We start from the raw sequence: 19,046 nt of genomic DNA on the forward strand, positions 1-19,046 counted from the left end.
AGGCGAAGCATGATGAGCATCTCCGTATTGTGCCGCAAGTGTTAAGGAGAAGGAGCTCTATGCGAAATTTAGCAAGTGTGAATTCGGTTGAAAGAGGTAACCTTCCTAGGGCATGTGGTCTCTACCGAGGGATTAAGGTGGATCCTCGTAAAATTGAAGCTATTCTCGGAATGGAAGCCACCTAGGTCAAGATCGAAATTCGGAGTTTCCTAGGGTTGGCGAGTTACTACGAAAGGTTTTGGAGGGTTTCTCGGTGATGGCGCGCCTTTGACAAAACTCATAAAGAAAGGAGTACCATTTGTCCGGACCGAGAAACAAAAAAAGCTTTTGATCGCTTGAAAAGGTATTGACCAAGCGCCAGTGTTGATTCAACCTGTCCGGGAAGGACTTCACCGTATATAGCGATGCGTCGCATGTGGGGTTAGGTTGCGTCTCGATGCAAGAGGGCAAGGTGGTCGCTATGCATCACGACGACTTAAGGCTCATGAGGTGAATTACCCTACGCATGATTTGGAGCTAGCAATGGTGATTTTTATGTTAAAAATTTGGAGACATTACTTATATGGGGAGAAGTGCATCATATACACGATCATAAGAGCTTAAAGTATTTGTTGACTCGTAGGAGTTGAACCTTAGGCAACGAAGGTGGGTGGAGTTGCTTAAAGACTACGATCGTTCGATAGAGTACCACCCAGAAAGGCTAATGTGGTGGCGGATGCATTGAGTCGAAGGGTTGTTACTGATTTGAGAGCCTTGTTCGCATCGATTAAGTCTATTCGATGATGGAAGCTTGTTGGCGTAATCGCAAGTAAGGCCTACTTGGACCTAATGATTAAGGAAAAACAGTTGAAGGACGATTCATTAGCTCTTGGTTCCCAAGAAGTTAAGAGTGGTGAGAACGAGGATTTTGGGTTGAACAGTGAAGGAGTTCTGTGTTTTCGTGGAAGGGTTTGTATTCCAAAGGATCCTGAATTGAGGCAGTTAATTCTAAAAGAGGCTCATGGTGGACTCTGTGCCATGCATCCTGGAGGGAATAAGTTATACCGAGACTTGTGAGAGGTGTACCGTGGCTGGATTAAAACGAGAGGTGATCAATTTGTTGGGAAATGTCCAAGTGCCAAGAAAGTTAAGGTGAGCACCAACTGCCGTCGGGATTACTACAACCAGTGAAAATTCCACTATGGAAGTGGGAAAGAGTAACAATGGACTTTGTGAGTGGGTTACCTTTGACACCCACCAAGAAAGATTCGGTGTGGGTAGTTGTGGATAGGTTAACAAAATCTGCTCATTTCATACCTGTTCGTACCGACTACTCACTACAAAAGTTGGCTAAGCTATATGTGGCGGAGGTAGTGCGACTGCATGGGGTGCCAGTGTCAATAATCTCTGATCGAGACCCTAGGTTTACGTCTCGGTTTTGGCGGAAGTTGCAAGAAGCGTTGGGAACACGATTGGATTTTAGCACCTTTTCACCCACGCATCGATGGACGATGAAAAGGGTTATTCGTGTTCGGAAGATATGTTGAGAGGTTGTATCATTGATTTTGTAGAAGTTGGGAGGACTACTTACCATTGGCGGAGTTTATGCGTAATAATAACAGACTATCAAGCAAGTATTCGATGGCACCATATGAAGCGCTTTATGGGCGAAGATGTCGACGCCGACGTGTTGGACGAGTTGGGTGAACGACGAGTGCTTGGACCGAAATTGGTGGCGTACAATCGAAAGCAAGGTTAAGTCGATAAGGGTTCGGTTAAGGAGGCGTCCGATAGATGTAAGTCGATGCGGATTTGAAGCGCAAAGAGATTGAGTTCGCCGGGGATATGGTTTTCTTGAAGGTATCCTCTTGGAAGAAAATTTTGAGATTTGGTAAGAAGGGTGTCGAGCCCACGGTTTATTGGACCTTACCGAGTTGTTAAGCGGGTTGGACCAAGGGCTTATCACCTAGAGTTGCCACCGTAATCGCATCGTATCCACGACGCTTTTCATGTATCCATGTTGAGGCATGATCGATCCGACCCAACTCATATCATACCGCTTCTTTGAACTTGAAGTACAACTGATTTAACCTTCAAGAGGAACTGTGCAAATACTTGATCGTGACGCCAAGATGTTGAGAAGGAAATCAATTCCACTAGTGAAAGTACTTTAGAGAAACCATGGCAAGGAGGAAGCTACCGGAGATCGAGGAGGCTATGCGAAAGAACAATACCCTCAATCTGTTCGATAAGGTAAAATTTCGAGGTCGAAATTTCTTTAAGGAGGGTAGAGTTGTAACATCCCGATTTTCGGGTTTATTCGCGATTTTCAATATTTTGTAAAGATTTTAAAATTTTGAATTTGGATGTGGAATTAGTATTTTGAGTAGGTAAATGGGCTTATAGAAGGCCCATGAGTTGGCCAAAACCCAGTTGAATTTTTGGAATTTTAGACTTAGGAGTTAGGGGTTCTGGCTAAGTGGCCTTAAGTGGAGTGATGGGTAAATTGCATCACAAAAAGAGCCTTGGTTAAGTGGCAAGGGTGACGCCACTAGGCTCCTAGAAAAGTGGCGTGTGGAGCTTTGGGAAGGCAAGGGATCGACTCCCTGTGTTGGCAAATAGATGCATTTATTTTTTTAGTGCAGGAGGGGTAAGTGTTGAGTTTAGGTGGATTCTGCTAAAGGAGAGTTGGATCAGTTTAAATGCTTGGATTAAGGAGGGATAAGGGGAGAGATTTAAGGGATTTGGATGAGGCTAGGAGTTGGCCGAATTATGGGAATTGAAGAGGGAAAAATCGGCAGGAGGCTATGTTGTTAGTATTCCGGCGATGGTCTCGGGTTCGGGGTGTTACAATTTTATTGGTATCAGAGCCACGGTTTAGTCGATTCTAGGACTACCGTGAGGTGTTTGGGGTCTAGCTATACATGCCATTAAATGATGAATCGATAGTGTGGTGATTTCGACAATTTGACTTTGAGTTTGTTTATAGCAATGGATCCCGATCCCAACCGAGCAATAGCCGATGATGTGGAGAGTGTGGTGCTGCTCCCTTTGAAGGGACAATACGCATGACTCTCAACCTATGGCCAAGAATCCGAATGATGAGGCTAGGCAAGCCTTTTATAGTGTGATGAACGAATGGTTTAATCAATACATTCGAACTAACACGGCTGTCCCACAACCTCCATTCCCGACAAATGCAACCTCAAGACTTACAATACCTCCCAGAATCGACCAAATAAGGTCAAGTAAGCCCCAATGATAGGATTCAAAACATGGGGCCACTTAATTTAAAGCTACGGATGATGATGATGCCGAACGAGCTGAATTTTGGTTGGACAACACTATCCGGTGCTCGATGAGCTATCTTGTACACCGATGAGTGCTTAAAGTGTACCATCTCCTTGCTACGTGATTCCACCTACTATTGGTGGAGTACTCGACTTCGTGGTACCTAGAGAGCAAGTGACTTGGGAATTCTTTCAAACCAAGTTCAAAAAAAAAAAAGTATATCACCGAGATTCATCGACCAAAAGCGAAGGAATTTCTTGATCTTAAGCAAGGTTCTATGTCTACATCGACTATGAACGAAAATTTGTGAGGCTTAGCCGATACACGCGAGAATGCATTTCGTCCGGCTATTATGTAAACGCTTTGAGGATGGGCTGAATGATGATATAAGGATGTTCGTTGGCATTCTCGAAATACGAGAGATCGTAGTACTTGTTGAGCGAGCTTGTAAAGTCGAAGAGCTTAGAAAGGAGAAACAAAAAGCGATGTGGGAACCGGAGAATTCGAAAGAGGTCCTCGGAAAGTCTCTTCAACAGCAATCAAGAGATTTCGAGATGATGTGAACCGGTCTAGAGGCGCTTTGGGCTTTTCTAGACGAGGACGCGATCGACCCCTGTGACCACACGAGTCACTTCGATCGCCATGGTGGAAATGATCACGAGAGAGGCGGAGTGTCAACATTGTGGCAAATGGCATTCGGGAGCTGTTGGTTTCGTGATCGCTCTCGCTATAAGTGTGGATCGGCCGACCACTTTAGGAAGGATTGCCCGAGGATGCTTGAATGTAATGTGAGTCGAGTGGAAACTCGGGTGCTACCATCGCCGAGGTAGGCCACCTAGAAATATGGGCAATGTCGTTGGCGGTCGAGAGGATCTAGAGATGCTACCATCGATCCGAGGCTCGTGCTCCTGCGAGGACTTATGCCATACGCTACCATGAGGATGCCGCCTCTCCGGATGTCATTACGGTGCTTTCACTCTTTTCAATACTAATGTGATTGCTTTGATTGACCCCGGTTCTACTCAATCTTATATATGTGAAACCTTAGCATCCAAAGAAGACTTTGCCTATTGAGTCTCTCGAGTTTGTAATTCGGTGTCAAACCCTTGGGTCATTACGTGCTTGTCAACAAAGTGTGCAAGAAAAGTCCCCTAGTGTTCCGAGGTTCTTGTTTCCTACGGACTTGATGCCTTTGCCGCTCAATGAATTCGACGTTATTCTTGGTTTGGATGGGTTGACCATGCACGATGCGGTCGTAAATTGCAAAAGCAAGACTATCGATTTGAGGTGCGCGAATAACGAGATAATTCGGGTTAAGTCTACGGGCTTAAAGGGGTTGCCACCGTAATATCGCAATGTTGGCCCGAAAATATGTAAGAAAAGAGTGCGGCGTACCTTGCGTCGCGCTTTCGATGACAAGGAATCGTAAAAGAAACCCGAATCTGCGTCGTGGTTTGTGAATACCCGATTTTTTCCCAAGAATTGCGGGTTTACCACCGTTCGGAAATAGAATTTGGCATCGAATTGGTACCGGTACCACTCCAATTTCGATAACCGTAGATCGTATGGCACCAACGGAATTAAAGGAGTTGGAAGCTCACAAAGAATTGGTGGATAGAGGTTTTGCTCACTTTGAGTTTTTCGCCTTTGGGTGCGCCGGTGTTGTTCGTGAAAAGAAGGATGGAACCATGCGGCTATGCATCGATTATCGCCGACTTAATAAAGCAACAATAAAGAACAAATATCCGCTGCCACGTATCGATGACTTGTTCGATCAACTAAAGGGAGCCTCGGTGTTCTCGAAAATAGATTTGAGATCGGGCTATTATCAATTGCGAATCCGAGATTTGGACGCACCCAAGACCGCCTTGAACGAGATATGGTCACTATGAGTTCCTAGTGATGCCGCTTGGGCTCACTAATGCCCTCGCGGTATTTATGGATTTAATGAATCAGATCTTTAGACCATATTTGGATCGATTCGTAGTCGTGTTCATTGATGACATCTTGGTCTATTCAAGAAATGAGACCGAACATGCTTGAACACCGCGTTAGTGCTTTGCAAATTTTACGGATAAGCAATTATATGCTAAGTTCAGCAAGTGTGAGTTCGTTAAGAGAGGTTAGCTTCTTGGGTCATGTGGTATTCAGATCGGGTATTCGAGTCGACCAAATAAAATTTCAGCCATACTTAATTGGAAGCCTCCGAGAAATATTACCGAGGTTCGAGTTTTTTGGGGCTTCTTAGGTTATTACCGACGATTTGTAAAAGGCTTCTCAACGATAGCCACGCCGATGACGGTTACTCCAAAAGGATGTTAAGTTCGAATGGATTGAGAAATGCCAAAAAGTTTCGATCAATCGAAAACTTATTTGAATGAAGCCCCAATTCTAGTGCAACCCGAGTCCCAAGAAAGAGTTTGTCATCTATAGCGACGCCTCTCTACTTGGGTTAGGTTGCGATTAATGCAAGAAGGTCGAGTTGTGGCCTATCGTCGAGGCAATTAAAGCCACATGAGAAAAATTATCCGACTCATGATCTCGAATTGGCGCCATCGTATTCGCCTTAAAGATTTGGCGACATTACTTATTTGGTGAAAGGTGCCATGTATACTCGGATCACAAAAGTCTCAAATATTTGATGATCCAAAGAGACTTAAATCTGCGACAAAGACGTTGGCTCGAAACATTAAAGGATTACGAGCTGGTCATTGACTATCACCCGAAAGGCGAATGTGGTTGCGGATGCCTTGAGTCGTAAATCATTATTCACTTTACGAGCGATGAACGTGCACTTGTGCATTCGATCCGATAGTGTGTTAGTAGCTGAATTGAAAGCCAACCCACTATTGATACATCAAATTCGAGAAGCTCGTAAAGTCGACGACGAGTTGGCGCAAAACGGGCCGAGTGTGTTCCAACAAGGATTCGAGTTTCAAATCGATGATGACGATTGTTTGAGGTTCAAAGTCGTCTGTGTGTTCCAAAGAATTGAACTCATTTCGATAATTCAATGAAGCCCATTGTAGCCGAATGGCAATCCACCCGGGAGTACGAAGATGTACAATGATTTGAAACGTCGGTTTTGGTGGCATGGTATGAAGCAAGACATCTCCGACTTTGTTTGAGATGTTTAATATGTCAACAAGTGAAAGCGAACATCAGTGCCTTCAAGATTACTTCACCAATCACGATACCCGAGTGGAAATGGGATCGAGTCACAATGGACTTTGTATCCGGACCGCCATTGTCGCAAGTAAGAAGGATGCGGTTTGGGTCGTGGTAGATCGATTGACTAAGTCGGCCCACTTTGTCCCCGTCGACGCACGGATTTTTCAATTGACAAATTAGCTGAATTGTACGTTTCTCAGTTGTGAGATTACACGGGTGCCTATTTCCATCGTGTCGGATAGAGATCCGAGATTTACCTCGCGATTTTGGAAAAAGTTGCAAGAAGCTTTGGGTACCAAGTTGCATTTCAAAGACCGCCTTTCACCCCCAAACCGATGGTCAATCCGAGCGGATAATTCGGATACTTGAGGATATGTTAAGATGTTGCGTCCTCGAGTTTAGTGGTTTATGGGAGCGGTATTTGCCGTTGATTGAATTCGCTTACAACAACAGCTTTCAATCAAGTATTAAGATGGCACCCTACGAGGCCTTGTACGGTATTAAATGCCGTACACCATTGTTTTGACCGAGCTCGGTGAAAGCAAGATTTTCGGTGGATTTGATTAGGGATGTTTGAGCAGAAAGTGAAAGTAATCCGTGAAAGTCTGAAGATAGCCTCCGATCGTCGAAGTCGACGCGACTGAAGCATAAGGATATCGAGTATCGTGGGTGATAAAGTGTTTCTCAAGGTATCGCCTTGGAAAAGATACTCGATTCTACCGTAAGGGCAAGTTGAGCCCGAGGTTCGTTGGGCCATATGAGATATCCGAGCGAGTCGATCCAATGGCATATCGCTTGATTTTGCCCCGAACTCGAAAAGGTTCACGATGTCTTTCACGCTTCGATGCTTCGACGCTATAGATCCGATCCATCGCACGTGATTAGTCCATCGAAATTGAAATTCAAGCTAATATGAGTTATGAGGAAGAACCAATTCGTATCCTATCACGAGAAGTGAAAGAGTTGTGAAACAAGCGGGTTTAAGCTAGTAAAAGTGTTATGGCTCAAGCACGGGATAGAAGAAGCTACTTGGGAGACCGAGAACTCTATGAAAGAGCGATATCCAAACCTATTTACGGTAAGATTTTCGGGACGAAAATTTCTTAAGTGGGGAGAGTTGTGACACCCAAAATTGACCCTAGTCGGAAGGTGGTCTCGGGACCACAAAATCGAGGCATAAAATAATTAAAATTTATTTTGATGCCTATAATATGTGTGTGCTCATGTATGACATTTTATGATGATTGATTTAGTGTTATAAGGGTGAATTCCACAAGAAAGGACTTAGTAATGAACTTTGAAAGTATGATAGGAAATGTGTGATGACTAATTAAAGCATGCATGCAAAATAATGGACTTGTATGTCAAATTCCCCCTTTATAGGTGGTGGCCGGCCATGACAAGGAGGATGGGCTAAACATGTCATGAAACATGTTTTGTTGGTGCATTAGGGTGAAATAATAAACAAATGTGTATGGGTGATAAAAAATGAAAAAAAATGTGTGTGAGTGTGGTAATCCCCCCATTGCCGTGAGTTGTAGAGAAGGAAAGAAAAAATTTTGTTCATCCTTTCTTTGAGCCAAAACTAAGGAAGAAGGAGGATTTTTGCTTCATGCTTGGTTTGGAAGAGATCTAGAAGGAGATTTGGCTAAGTTTGCATCAAGATTAAGGTATGTATGAGGTTGTGTTAGGAGTTTCATGCATGTTTTGGTTGCTAACTTGATGTGCATGTTAGCCATGGCTCAAATCTTTGTTAAGCCATGGAAATGATATTTGGCCAAAGTTGTTATGGTGATAAAGCCATTGCATGCTAAGTGTGAAGCTTGATGATGATGCATGCAATGATGGATTGTCTACTCTTGAGTAAGATTTTGAGCTTTCTTTTGTTTTATCATGATTGAAGTTGAAAAGGAGCATGATTGTCATATTCGCCATGATGCATTCATGAGCATGGTTCATGCTTCTTGCATGTTAGTTAAAATTTGTGTTTTGGATGGCTATGGACACCTTGAAATTCGCCATGCTCATATATGTATATATATGTTTGCACATGATGTTTTGGTTATGAAGGAAGTGATGAATAAGTTTGTTTAAAGAAGAAGATGTTGAAGAATAATTGTGAAATTGTAAGCACATTCTGCCTAGCACACATATGAGTGCTTGATGCTATATTGTAAGTTTTGAGCTACAATATGCAAAGCATTAACTAGTAAAATGCATGCTGTTTTGTGTGGTATTAAGTGCATAATTGGCCTCAACATGGATAAGTATATTCGCCTTGGGTAGCCTATTGAAGGCCTTAGCTTTTCCTTGATGCTCGAATAAATTGTATTGAATTGCTTGATGTAGTATAAAATGTGCATGACCATTGTGTATTCAAGCTAAAGGGTGGCCATATGACCATTTAAATTCCTTGTCGATTCGCCATAAGCTAGCACAATGAGGTTTTGATAAATTGAATTTGTTTGAATTAGCTCAAGAGCTAAGAGGGCCACAATTGGACAAGGGAAGGAAAAAGTAATCGAATAGCCGTAAAAGCCGCTCGACAACATCCGAGGTAAGTCCTCAAGAAGTGACCTTACTTGAATTATGTGGAATGAAATATGGATGTATTGATTATTGATTTATGTGTGTATGAGTATTCGAATGATACCCGGCTAAGTCCCAAGGCGATTATGTTAGTGATTATAATTGTGTTTGAGCCTTAGTAACGAAAATAAATATGTATGTCCAATGATTATTGATGTATGTGTGCATGAGAAATTGAATGATATCCTGCTAAGCCTCAAGACAATTATGCTGGAAATTATAACCGGTTAAGACCAAGGCAATTGTGCTAGTGGCTACATCCGGCTAAGACCAAGGCATTCGTATGAAGTCATTCTATCCGGCTAAGACCAAGGCATTTGTGCAAATCGTGATATCCGGTTAAGTCCGTAGGCCTTGGTGCGGGTTACCATAACCGGCTATGTCCCAAGGCAATTGATCGAGTAGCGACATCCGGTTAAACTCAAGGTATGTGATTTGAAAATTATAAGCTTGCTGGAAAATTTCAGCTAATGCACTTGTGAAATTTCCCAATGACAAGGTAAGTGCGGTGTGTGCTTTGCGCTAGGAGTAAGAGCGTGAATATCCGCTCCTATGATGGAACGAGTTATCGGCCTTAATGAAGCCGTTATTTGTGTATGAACATAAGAGTTGGGATGGTGAAGTAAGTATGATTATGTGAATGTGCATTAATGAAATGATGCATTTAACTATGTGAATGTATTGCTATAATTAGAGTTGATTATATTCCTTGAGACTTACTAAGCATAAAAATGCTTACTCCGCCGCTTTGGCTCTCGCTTTTCTAGATTTCGCCGATAGCAATCGGATTCGGGATCGTTGAAGTCGAAGTCATCCACACTATCAAGCCCCCATTTTGGTATAAATTCTTGGTTGAACTTGAAATGGCATGTATAGGACTACCCTTGTTGGTTTAAATATGTTATGATGTATATGTGTACGGCCATGCGAAAATGGCTCGTAATAGTGAAGTATCAACTTAAACTATTTGCGGTTTGTATATATATATATGGTGTCATGATGTGACTATGAATTGGAAATGGGAATGTTGGTCACATGATCAGCCATTGGCATGGTTAAAATGATCATATGTGGACCTATGTAAGGCAAGACTAGTTGGTTCATGGAGACTACAAAATAGGTAAGACCTACCTTAAAACAGATGCTGCCAGCTGCAGTAACGTGAATGTGAAAAATCACCAAAATTTGTAGGAATGGTATTAAATAGTGAATCAGCTATGTAAATGAACATTGATGAGTCTATTTTCATATGGAAGAAACGAAATGGTCATAGGAGTTACATGTTAAGAGATATTAAAGCTATTGTGAGACAGGGCCAGAACGGTTTCTGGGTTCCCTGTCGCAACTTTAAAAATTTACTATAAATTATCCAGAAATAATTAGGAGACATACCTTATATTTACAGATTCAATTTTGAGTCTAGTTTCATTAGAAAGAAACGGCACCAGCATTAAAGCCCTGTACAGAGAGATATTCAAGTTATACCGCGCGAAGGTCAGAGCAGTCGATCCCTGTAACATGGGTGACTTTAACTAATAAACTGTACCAATTGGCCCGACCAAAATTCTAGAAATAAATCCATGGATGGATATATGAGTCTAAATTCAGGAAAATTTACGAAACCAGTTTCCGAGTTTTGAAACTCGAGATATGATTTTAAAGGCGACAGTGACGCAGTTTTTCCAGCCTGACTGGAAATGTCCAATGGATGGGCAAAACAAGTGAACTTGGCTTGCTAACCTCTCGTGTCCGACACCGGCGATGGTCTCGGGTTCGGGTGTTACAATTTTATTGGTATCGAGCCACGGTTTAGTCGATTCTAGGACTACCGTGAGGTGTTTGGGGTCTAGCTATACATGCCATTAAATGATGAATCGATAGTGTGGTGATTTCGACAATTTGACTTTGAGTTTGTTTATAGCAATGGATCCCGATCCCAACCGAGCAATAGCTGATGATGTGGAGAGTGTGGTGCTGCTCCCGCACAAGGGACAGCGCCGCGGACTCTCAACCTATGGCCAGCAATCCGAATGATGAGGCTAGGCAAGCCTTTTATAGTGTGATGAACGAATGGTTTAATCAATACATTCGAACTAACACTACCGTCCCACAACCTCCATTCCCGACAAATGCAACCCCAAGACTTACAATACCTCCGAGAATCGACCAAATAAGGTCAAGTAAGCCCCAATCGATAGGATTCAAAACATGGGGCCACTTAATTTAAAGCTACGGATGATGATGATGCCGAACGAGCTGAATTTTGGTTGGACAACACTATCCGGTGCTCGATGAGCTATCTTGTACACCGATGAGTGCTTAAAGTGTACCATCTCCTTGCTACGTGATTCCACCTACTATTGGTGGAGTACTCGACTTCGTGGTACCTAGAGAGCAAGTGACTTGGGAATTCTTTCAAACCAAGTTCAAAAAAAAAAAAAATATATCGATCGAGATTCATCGACCAAAAGCGAAGGAATTTCTTGATCTTAAGCAAGGTTCTATGGTTCTCGACTATGAACGAAAATTTGTGAGGCTTAGCCGATACACGCGAGAATGCATTTCGTCCAAGCTATTATGTAAACGCTTTGAGGATGGGCTGAATGATGATATAAGGATGTTCGTTGGCATTCTCGAAATACGAGAGATCGTAGTACTTGTTGAGCGAGCTTGTAAAGTCGAAGAGCTTAGAAAGGAGAAACAAAAAGCTGATGTGGGAACTGGAGAATTCGAAGAGGTCCTCGGAAAGTCTCTTCAACAGCAATCAAGAGATTTCGAGATGATGTGAACCGGTCTAGAGGCGCTTTGGGCTTTTCTAGACGAGGACGCGATCGACCCCGTGACCACACGAGTCACTTGATCGCCGATGGTGGAAATGATCGCGAGAGAGGGCGGAGTGTCAACATTGTGGCAAATGGCATTCGGGAACTGTTGGTTTCGTGATCGCTCTGCTATAAGTGTGGATCGGCCGACCACTTTAGGAAGGATTGCCCGAGGATGCTTGAATGAATGTGAGTCGAGTGGAAACTCGGGTGCTACCATCGCCGAGGTAGGCCACCTAGAAATATGGGCAATGTCGGTGGCGGTCGAGAGGATCTAGAGATGCTACCATCGATCCGAGGCTCGTGCTCTGCGAGGACTTATGCCATCTGCTACCATGAGGATGCTTGCCTCTCGGATGTCATTACGGTGCTTTCACTCTTTTCAATACTAATGTGATTGCTTTGATTGACCCCGGTTCTACTCAATCTTATATATGTGAAACCTTAGCATCCAAAGAAGACTTTGCCTATTGAGTCTCATGAGTTTGTAATTCGGTGTCAAACCCTTGGGTCATTACGTGCTTGTCAACAAAGTGTGCAAGAAAAGTCCCCTAGTGTTCCGAGGTTCTTGTTTCCCGGCGGACTTGATGCCTTTGCCGTTCAATGAATTCGACGTTATTCTTGGTTTGGATGGGTTGACCATGCACGATGCGGTCGTAAATTGCAAAAGCAAGACTATCGATTTGAGGTGCGCGAATAACGAGATAATTCGGGTTAAGTCTACGGGCTTAAAGGGGTTGCCAGCTGTAATATCAGCAATGTTGGCCCGAAAATATGTAAGAAAAGAGTGCGAAGCGTACCTTGCGTGCGTGCTCGATGACAAGGAATCAGAAAAGAAACCCGAATCTGTGCCCGTGGTTTGTGAATACCCGGATGTTTTCCACAAGAATTGCCGGGTTTACCACCGTTCGGAAATAGAATTTGGCATCGAATTGGTACCGGTACCACTCCAATTTCGATAACCGTCAGATCGTATGGCACCAACGGAATTAAAGGAGTTGGAAGCTCGATTGCAAGAATTGGTGGATAGAGGTTTTGCTCTTTGAGTTTTTCGCCTTAGGGTGCGCCAAAGGTTGTTCGTGAAAAGAAGGATGGAACCATGCGGTACAGCATCGATTATCGTCGACTTAATAAAGCAACAATAAAGAACAAATATCCGCTTGCCACGTATCGATGACTTGTTCGATCAACTAAAGGGAGCCTCAGTGTTCTCGAAAATAGATTTGAGATCGGGCTATTATCAATTGCGAATCCGAGATTCGGACGTACCCAAGACTGCCTTCAGAACGATATATGGTCACTATGAGTTCCTAGTGATGCCGTTTGGGCTCACTAATGCCCCTGCGGTATTTATGGATTTAATGAATCAGATCTTTAGACCATATTTGGATCGATTCGTAGTCGTGTTCATTGATGACATCTTGGTCTATTCAAGAAATGAGACCGAACATCTTTGAACACCGCGGTTAGTGCTTTGCAAATTTTACGGGATAAGCAATTATATGCTAAGTTCAAGAAGTGTGAGTTCGGTTAAGAGAGGTTAGCTTCTTGGGTCATGTGGTATCGCATCGGTATTCGAGTCGACCGAATAAAATTTCAGCCATACTTAATTGGAAGCCTCAGAAATATTACCGAGGTTCGGAGCTTTTTGGGGCTTCTTAGTTATTACCGACGATTTGTAAAGGCTTCTCAACGATAGCCACGCCGATGACGGCTTACTCCAAAAGGATGTTAAGTTCGAATGGACGGAGAAATGCCAAAAAGTTTCGATCAATGAAAACTTATTTGACTGAAGCCCCAATTCTAGTGCAACCCGAGTCCCAAGCAAAGAGTTTGTCATCTATAGCGACGCCTCTCTACTTGGGTTAGGTTATGTATTAATGCAAGAAGGTCGAGTTGTGGCCTATCGTCGAGGCAATTAAAGCCACATGAGAAAAATTATCCGACTCATGATCTCGAATTGGCCGCCATCGTATTCGCCTTAAAGATTTGGCGACATTACTTATTTGGTGAAAGGTGCCATGTATACTCGGATCACAAAAGTCTCAAATATTTGATGATCCAAAGAGACTTAAATCTGCGACAAAGACGTTGGCTCGAGCTGTTAAAGGATTACGAGCTGGTCATTGACTATCACTCGGGAAAGGCGAATGTGGTTGCGGATGCCTTGAGTCGTAAATCATTATTCACTTTACGAGCGATGAACGTGCACTTGTCTGTTCGATCCGATAGTGTGTTAGTAGCTGAATTGAAAGCCAACCCACTATTGATACATCAAATTCGAGAAGCTCAGAAAGTCGACGACGAGTTGGTCGCAAAGCGGCCGAGTGTGTTCAACAAGGATTCGAGTTTCAAATCGATGATGACGATTGTTTGAGGTTCAAAAGTCGTCTGTGTGTTCCAAAGAATTGAACTCATTTCGATAATTCTGAATGAAGCCCATTGTAGCCGAATGGCAATCCCGGGAGTACGAAGATGTACAATGATTTGAAACGTCGGTTTTGGTGGCATGGTATGAAGCGAGACATCTCCGACTTTGTTTGAGATGTTTAATATGTCAACAAGTGAAAGCGGAACATCAGGTGCCTTCAAGATTACTTCAGCCAATCACGATACCCGAGTGGAAATGGGATCGAGTCACAATGGACTTTGTATCCGGACTGCCATTGTCAGCAAGTAAGAAGGATGCGGTTTGGGTCGTGGTAGATCGATTGACTAAGTCGGCCCACTTTGTCCCCGTACGTACGGATTTTTCAATTGACAAATTAGCTGAATTGTACGTTTCTCAGATTGTGAGATTACACGGGGTGCCTATTTCCATCGTGTCGGATAGAGATCTGAGATTTACCTCGCGATTTTGGAAAAAGTTGCAAGAAGCTTTGGGTACCAAGTTGCATTTCAGACCGCTTTTCACCCCAAACCGATGGTCAATCCGGCGGATAATTCGGATACTTGAGGATATGTTAAGATGTTGCGTCCTCGAGTTTAGTGGTTTATGGGAACGGTATTTGCCGTTGATTGAATTCGCTTACAACAACAACTTTCAATCAAGTATTAAGATGGCACCTACGAGGCCTTGTACGGTCGTAAATGCCGTACACCATTGTTTTGGACCGAGCTCGGTGAAAGCAAGATTTTCGGGTGGATTTGATTAGGGATGCTGAATGTAAAGTGAAAGTAATCCGTGAAAGTCTCAAGATAGCCTCCGATCGCCGAAGTCGTGCGCGGACTGAAGCGTAAGGATATCGAGTATCGTGGGTGATAAAGTGTTTCTCAAGGTATCGCCTTGGAAAAAGATACTCGATTCTACCGTAAGGGCAAGTTGAGCCGAGGTTCGTTGGGCCTTATGAGATATCCGAAGCGAGTCGATCCAAGTGGCATATCGTTTGATTTTGCCCCGAACTCGAAAAGGTTCACGATGTCTTTCACGCTTCGATGCTTCGACGCTATAGATCCGATCCATCGCACGTGATTAGTCCATCGAAATTGAAATTCAAGCTAATATGAGTTATGAGGAAGAACCGATTCGTATCCTATCACGAGAAGTGAAAGAGTTGTGAAACAAGCGGGTTCCGCTAGTAAAAGTGTTATGGCTCAAGCACGGGATAGAAGAAGCTACTTGGGAGACCGAGAACTCTATGAAAGAGCGATATCCAAACCTATTTACGGTAAGATTTTCGGGACGAAAATTTCTTAAGTGGGGAGAGTTGTGACAGCCCAAAATTGACCCTAGTCGGAAGGTGGTCTCGGGACCACAAAATCGAGGCATAAAAATAATTAAAATTTATTTTGATGCCTATAATATGTGTGTGCTCATGTATGACATTTTATGATGATTGATTTAGTGTTATAAGGGTGAATTCCACAAGAAAGGACTTAGTAATGAACTTTGAAAGTATGATAGGAAATGTATGATGACTAATTAAAGCATGCATGCAAAATAATGGACTTGCATGTCAAATTCCCCTTTTATAGGTGGTGGCGGCCATGACAAGGAGGATGGGCTAAACATGTCATGAAACATGTTTTGTTGGTGCATTAGGGTGAAATAATAAACAAATGTGTATGGGTGATAAAAAATGAAAAAAAATGTGTGTGAGTGTGGTAATCCCCCATTGCCGTGAGTTGTAGAGAAGGAAAGAAAAAATTTTGTTCATCCTTTCTTTGAGCCAAAACTAAGGAAGAAGGAGGATTTTTGCTTCATGCTTGGTTTGGAAGAGATCTAGAAGGAGATTTGGCTAAGTTTGCATCAAGATTAAGGTATGTATGAGGTTGTGTTAGGAGTTTCATGCATGTTTTGGTTGCTAACTTGATGTGCATGTTAGCCATGGCTCAAATCTTTGTTAAGCCATGGAAATGGTATTTGGCCAAAGTTGTTATGGTGATAAAGCCATTGCATGCTAAGTGTGAAGCTTGATGATGATGCATGCAATGATGGATTGTCTACTCTTGAGTAAGATTTTGAGCTTTCTTTTGTTTTATCATGATTGAAGTTGAAAAGGAGCATGATTGTCATATTCGCCATGATGCATTCATGAGCATGGTTCATGCTTCTTGCATGTTAGTTAAAATTTGTGTTTTGGATGGCTATGGACACCTTGAAATTCGCCATGCTCATATATGTATATATATGTTTGCACATGATGTTTTGGTTATGAAGGAAGTGATGAATAAGTTTGTTTAAAGAAGAAGATGTTGAAGAATAATTGTGAAATTGTAAGCACATTCTACCTAGCACACATATGAGTGCTTGATGCTATATTGTAAGTTTTGAGCTACAATATGCAAAGCATTAACTAGTAAAATGCATGCTGTTTTTGTGTGGTATTAAGTGCATAATTGGCCTCAACATGGATAAGTATATTCGGCCTTGGGTAGCCTATTGAAGGCCTTAGCTTTTCCTTGATGCTCGAATAAATTGTATTGAATTGCTTGATGTAGTATAAAATGTGCATGACCATTGTGTATTCAAGCTAAAGGGTGGCCATATGACCATTTAAATTCCTTGTCATATTCGCCATAAGCTAGCACAATGAGGTTTTGATAAATTGAATTTGTTTGAATTAGCTCAAGAGCTAAGAGGGCCACAATTGGACAAGGGGAAGGAAAAAGTAATCGAATAGCCGTAAAAGCCGTTCGACAACATCCGAGGTAAGTCCTCAAGAAGTGACCTTACTTGAATTATGTGGAATGAAATATGGATGTATTGATTATTGATTTATGTGTGTATGAGTATTCGAATGATACCCGGCTAAGTCCCGGCGATTATGTTAGTGATTATAATTGTGTTTGAGCCTTAGTAACGAAAATAAATATGTATGTCCAATGATTATTGATGTATGTGTGCATGAGAAATTGAATGATATCCTGCTAAGCCCCAAGACAATTATGCTGGAAATTATAACCGGTTAAGACCAAGGCAATTGTGCTAGTGGCTACATCCGGCTAAGACCAAGGCATTCGTGCAAGTCATTCTATCCGGCTAAGACCAAGGCATTTGTGCAAATCGTGATATCCGGGTTAAGTCCCGTAGGCCTTGGTGCGGGTTACCATAACCGGCTATGTCCCAAGGCGATTGATCGAGTAGCGACATCCGGTTAAACTCGAAGGTATGTGATTTGAAAATTATAAGCTTGCTGGAAAATTTCAGCTAATGCACTTGTGAAATTTCCCAATGACAAGGTAAGTGCGGTGTGTGCTTTATGCGCTAGGAGTAAGAGCGTGTGAATATCCGCTCCTATGATGGAACGAGTTATCGGCCTTAATGAAGCCGTTATTTGTGTATGAACATAAGAGTTGGGATGGTGAAGTAAGTATGATTATGTGAATGTGCATTAATGAAATGATGCATTTAACTATGTGAATGTATTGCTATAATTAGAGTTGATTATATTCCTTGAGACTTACTAAGCATAAAAATGCTTACTCCGCCGCTTTGGCTCTCGGTTTTCTAGATTTCGCCGATAGCAATCGGATTCGGGATCGTTGAAGTCGAAGTCATCCACACTATCAAGCCCCCATTTTGGTATAAATTCTTGGTTGAACTTGAAATGGCATGTATAGGACTACCCTTGTTGGTTTAAATATGTTATGATGTATATGTGTACGGCCATGCGAAAATGGCTCGTAATAGTGAAGTATCAACTTAAACTATTTGCGGTTTGTATATATATATATATGGTGTCATGATGTGACTATGAATTGGAAATGGGAATGTTGGTCACATGATCAGCCATTGGCATGGTTAAAATGATCATATGTGGACCTATGTAAGGCAAGACTAGTTGGTTCATGGAGACTACAAAATAGGTAAGACCTACCTTAAAAACAGATGCTGCCAGCTGCAGTAACGTGAATGTGAAAAATCACCAAAATTTGTAGGAATGGTATTAAATAGTGAATCAGCTATGTAAATGAACATTGATGAGTCTATTTTCATATGGAAGAAACGAAATGGTCATAGGAGTTACATGTTAAGAGATATTAAAGCTATTGTGAGACAGGGCCAGAACGGTTTCTGGGTTCCCTGTCGCAACTTTAAAAATTTACTATAAATTATCCAGAAAGAATTAGGAGACATACCTTATATTTACAGATTCCATTTTGAGTCTAGTTTCATTAGAAACAAACGGCACCAGCATTAAATCCCTGTACAGAGAGATATTCAAGTTATACCGCGCGAAGGTCAGAGCAGTCGATCCCTGTAACATGGGTGACTTTAACTAATAAACTGTACCAATTGGCCTGACCAAAAATTCTAGAAATAAATCCATGGATGGATATATGAGTCTAAATTCAGGGAAAATTTACGAAACCAGTTTCCGAGTTTTGAAACTCGAGATATGATTTTTATGGTGACAGTGACGCAGTTTTTCCAGCCTGACTGGAAATGTCCAATGGATGGGCAAAACAAGTGAACTTGGCTTGCTAACCCCTCGTGTCCGACACCGGCGATGGTCTCGGGTTCGGGGTGTTACATACCTGCTATTCATCAATACTTTTTCCGAATCCATAAAAGCCGAAATCCTGTGATCATTGCTTGTGCCGATTTCTTCAAAGCCAGGTTCTCCTATGTTCTTTTGTTTTTATTAATTTGCAATTATCTTTTCTTAATCCTAGATCTCTGACCGCAATTCTACTTCAAGGTTGTAGCCCCACATTATCATCTTCTTCATCACACAAAAGCCGAAAAAC

Source organism: Gossypium arboreum, chromosome 10 (genome assembly GCF_025698485.1).
Source record: "Gossypium arboreum isolate Shixiya-1 chromosome 10, ASM2569848v2, whole genome shotgun sequence".
Lineage (NCBI taxonomy): Eukaryota > Viridiplantae > Streptophyta > Magnoliopsida > Malvales > Malvaceae > Gossypium > Gossypium arboreum.